The sequence below is a fragment of the Equus asinus genome, chromosome 25 (genome assembly GCF_041296235.1).
Source record: "Equus asinus isolate D_3611 breed Donkey chromosome 25, EquAss-T2T_v2, whole genome shotgun sequence".
NCBI lineage: Eukaryota > Metazoa > Chordata > Mammalia > Perissodactyla > Equidae > Equus > Equus asinus.
The window spans coordinates 14,734,766-14,740,037 of record NC_091814.1 but is presented as its reverse complement, the minus strand read 5'-3'; positions in this window follow the sequence as shown (position 1 = coordinate 14,740,037).

The following is a 5,272-nucleotide window of genomic DNA, read 5'->3' as shown; positions in this document are numbered from 1 at the left end:
ATTTTCGTGGGGGATCTACATTTACCAGGCATCTTCTATGTGACAAGAACTGTGCCATATGGTAGAGAGATAAATGTGAGCAAGAGGGAGGCTTTGGCTTGAACTTGTGTGTGTGTGTGTGTGTGTCCACGCGCGCACATGTGTGTCTGTGCTTATGGTTAGTTCTACTTATCGGTAACCTGGGGATAGAGTCCAAAGGAGGAGACAATGTGCTAAGATTTCACAAGCCCATAAAACATCTGTATTGGGTTTTAGGTTGACTGAGCTCCCGCCTAGATGTCCTGCCAGCAAACCCAGCAGCCATGCCAGCCTTCTCTTAAAGGGCCCACAACTAAGTGCCCCCCAAAGTGTCCCCCCAAGGACCCTCCCAAGATGCCCTGCTCCAGTCTCTTCCTGCTGTGGCGCTAGCACCAGGGGTGTTGTGGTCTCAACTAACAGTGGCATCAGAGCTCCAGCTGTTGCCATTGCTTTGGGGCTGCTCCCCACCTGGGCTCTGAGCATCAGTTGAGTGACTGAGAGGCCAGTGACTGACCCTAGCCTTGTGCTTCTCTTCCTCAGTCCCTTTCCATCCCTGATGCGCTCTTACCTGCAAAGCATGACTATGTGCCTCAGAAGCAGCCATTGGCGTGGCAGCTTTGGGGCTGGGCTCAACTTGCTTTCTTGACGTGTGGGTGTGATTGCTCTGAACAAGCTGCTTGGCTACAATAAATATTTTAAAATACCCTTGGCCCTGCATTTTCGGTTTTTTTTTTTTTTTTTTGATTCTTGCTTCCACTCTACTTACCAAGTCCTACTCCTTCTCTCTGAATATATGCCTGCGTTCTTAATTTTACCTAAATAGGAGAAAAATCAATCTACCAAACAGAAAGGAATTAATTTTTGTATGCTTTGTTTTAAGAAACCTAAAACGAGGACACATCACTGAAACAAATAAATTAGGGTCATACCAGGATATCAGGAAGAATCTTACTACAAAAATATGTTCAAAATTTTCCTTTATATAATCATCTTTTAAGTGAGTATGACAGAAAATGTCCTTTTATGTAAAAAAGACATGAATTTGAACACTATTTCATAACTGCCCTTTCAATAAAATATGATATTAATCTATAAGTTTGTGCTCAGTCTTTGCTGCTGAGTTAGTTGTTAGAGGATTTGTACAGGGGCCACCCGGTGGCATAGTGGTCAAGTTTGTGCACTCTGCTTTGTCGGCCTGGGGTTCGTGGGTTCAGATCCCTGGCAAGGACCTACACACCCCTCATTAAGCCATACCATGGTGGCATCTCACATAGGAAACAGAGGAAGATTGGAACAGATGTTAGCTCAGCAACAATCTTCCTCACAAAAAAAGAATTAGAGGATTTGCGCAAAGGAATACCCTGGCTTCACTGGGTTCAGATGAAGGAAACACACAGCCACCTGCTCTGATTCTTAGTTTCTTCTTGTATACAATAAGGCTAATTAAGCCCTCTTGACATCCACACATTAAAGCAGAAGCCCATGATCAGGTACAAAGAGATGAGAAGAGGGTGCCTACATGGCTCTTCACTGTCCTTCCTTCTCCACAACCTCGGGGTGGGAGTACCTCACAGACACAGCTCCATCAGCCTTACATCCCTCTGATGAATATGATGGAATGAGCAATGAAGTTATCTTAGTACACATCCTTGCTGGATCCCCAGAATTGTGATTCAAGGGAGGCCTGAGGAATAGAGTTTGGTCTCAGTGGGAATTCCCAGCATCATTTGAAGACCCCAATGAAGTGGCCCCAGTCACCTGAATGCCTATAGTTACTAATTACATATTTCCTTTTACTTGTCAAATTCTGTCTCTCCACTGGAATACAGTCAAGGTGGACAGAGACTATATTTTTTTTACATCACGTTCTGTCTCCAGAGTTGGCCATGTAGTCAGTAAATACTTGCTGAGTGTATGGAGGAGTGAGATTATGAACTCTGATTCTTACCTTACTAGTGGGGACAGCTCAAGAAAATCCTTCAATTTTTCCCATTGGAGATGCTTTGCTCTTTCATTCAGTCTAGCATACCCCTCTCTCATTTATTCTCATGAGACCTGCTTGATCTTTATCTGGTTTGCTCAGCACAAAATCTTTGGGTATAGTTCCTTGGTCAAGGGCATTCCATGGCACAGATATGCACTGGTTGGCAAATGTTTCCTTAATGCTGACCTATTCATCTAAAACGTCTTCTAATTCCAGTGGTTAAATACCAATATTGGATATAAGTGGTCATAGGTCATTGTTGTGTGTATACAGTGATGATATCTGATTAAGATAGTTTTATTCCCTGATAGCCTATAAATGGTGCTATCTGAGTCATGAGAAATGATTGGTTCCACCTTTGTGTGGATTGAGACGCAAGTGCACAGATGTTGCTTAAAGAAGGGATGAAGCAGACAGCAAGGTTGTTATGGACTTGGTGTGAGGGAGGAATTTAAAATGCACGTCATCAATGACCTGGGAACCCCATCAAACAAAAGAACTGACAGTCTGGGCCATACAGATGGACTGATGTTTGGAACTTGCTGTGACAGTCACATCCAAAGACAGCTTAGTGGACTTTAGATGCTGTTATAATATCAGTACAGATGGATTATACATACACTAGTGTATCTAATCTGTGTGTGAATTTACGATCATTTCAGATTGAGAAACTTGTTGGCATTATATTGAAATGACTGAGAATGAATTTTGGGAGTTTTCTGGGAGGTCAAATTGTCTGAACTTTATTCTCAGCTTGAGTAATTTGCTTAACCCTGGGAGCCTCAGTTTTTTCATTAGTGTTCTGGGGATGTGAGTAGTACCTACATCACAGGATTGTTACGAGGATTAAATGGGATGATATGTGTAAAGCACTTAGAACAGTACCTGGAACAAAATAAATGGTCAATAGTCATTATTGTTATTTTCTGTTATCTGTTATTATGTATGTGATATGTATATATTTATGAGTATGTGTATATATATATATATCTATAGCTAGCTGTTCTGTTTTCAATAGCCTCTCTGAGACTCACCTGGGAGGGGCGCTGTGAGGTCACCAAGGTGCTGGATGATACTGCTCCCCAGGGAGCGGATTGAATTGCCAAGTGGATGGAGAAGAAATACCGAAAATACCAGGAGAAGATTAATACCTTGAAGATTCATCAGCCAAGTGTGAATTATTGACCTCAGTTTACCTCTGAGGATGAGCTTGTGGTTGTCCCTGTGGGGCCAACAGGACAGAGGAGAGAAGTTCTGAGAGGGTGGTTGGGAGGGGCCACAAGGGAGTCACTCACAGCTGAGCTGCCTGAGAAGATGGATCTGGGAGAAACTGAGGAACCCTCTGACGAACATGCGCTTGGCAGCCCCTTGCTCTGAAGCCCTGATGAGGATGTTGGTGTCAAAAGTCTCATCTTAAAGAGTCAGAGAATTTGGAGGAGGCCTTTGTCTCAAAAGTCCAACTCTGCTCAACCTGCACCTCAGGAGAAGACAGGGAGGAGTGGGGGCCATTCCCCTGCAGTGGAGGAAATCTAAGTAGAGGTCATTAGAAATAAGACCCAAGAGAAGGAAGAGAGGATGACAGTGACCGGAACACACTGGGAATGTGAAATGACAGTTTCATTCTAACCTGATTTCCAGACAGACCTTTGGAGAACACCCGGGGAAACAGAAACCTCTCCCTGGTAACCGCTGGGTCCCCACAAGGCTGTAGCACCAGGAGAACAGGAGAGAAGGAGGCTCCCCGAGGCTGGGGAGGCCCGTGATCTTGCGCTGTGGTTCCTCAGAGCCGTGGACCGTATCAGCCACAGCCCGGACTGCTGACCACCCCCCCAGTGGTGGGAGCTCCGGGAGCCTGGGGGATCAGGTTGTGCTGCCCCAGTGCTGGGGTCTCCCAGGAAGAGACTGGAGGTGAATGTGAGCTGGCCCCTGGGCTGGCGCTGTAGGGGCATTTGAGGGCCCTGGCATTGCTGGTGGTGTTTGGCAAGGTATCTCAGCCTGAGGGTGAATTAAATGAGACAGATGCATCACACCTGAGATAGAGAGAATTTTGCCCTTATAAGCCTATTCACTGTGTGCTGATAAATAGTTTACAAAAGACGTTAGTATTCATGACGAATCCTATGATCCCAAGTTAAAGGGACAGGAGTAATGTTCCTGCCCATGGGATTCATGCTAAGTCAATGTCAAGTTTGGTCTCTCGCCATTTCATTCACGTTTCGTATCTACACACCCAATTGCTATCAGTTATAAGATGTACCACTATTTTGTGCACCATGAAGAAAGAAAAAAGCTGCCACTTCAACTATTAAATGCCAGCGATTGTATGATTCCTGATTTCAGGGCTGTTAAAAGCGTAAAAAGTGTGTGTCTTAGAATGGATGAATTGAGATAAGGAAAAAATCCATCCTCCTTAGGTCCTACAACGTGTCTGTGACACTAGAAGGCCCAGACCTGCCCATCCCCCGGTGCCAAGGCCCTTGCTCCCAGCTGGCTCCAGCTTGGCCCCCAGCACCTGTTAGTCATGCTCCCCCTCTTACTGTTCCTCTTCCTTCCTGCACACTCCACCCTCCCGGTGATGCTCTCTGGAACCCAGGGGTTCCGCTCAGAGCCAGTTCTGCGGCTCCCACAGGTACAATCACCCTGGCAACCAGTCAAGGGAAATCACAGGTCCTGGATGAGACAAAGCCCATGGGGGACAGTGTCAGTGTATCTCTTACAAGGCTAGAACTCTGAGTGAGTTCCAGCTCTGGCAGGAGCAGGACAGGTGAATTCTCTCACAGTGCCCTGCCTCCTCTCCCCGCCCCACCTGGAAGCCCTGGTCAAGTCCAGGTTGTCCCTCCGTGTTCATGGACTCGATGTGGCTGCAGCAGGAGCCAGATGGGACGTGGGTCTGAGCCCCTACTTCTCTGTGTAACTTAGGAAATGGTGATTAAAACTATCTGAAACTTAGAAATAAGGCAAAAACAGATTTCTGAGCAGTCTTTCTAATTTATACTATGTGCTAGTAACTAACAACTCTGTCTAAGGTTCATATAATCCGGGAGATTTTTGGGGGGTGAGTGTTGATTTTACTTATTCTATTTATTATTAATTAGATTTATTAGATTAGTTGATTAGCTAGATTTATTAATCTAACTTTAACTCTGTAAAGTTAGATTTAACTTAGAAGATTTATAAGTTGCAAATTATTTATGTCCAGTAGGGAAGATAACCCAATGATTTCATTGCCCTTTAAGACATTAACCAGTTTTGTGTCTAAATTTGCAAGTT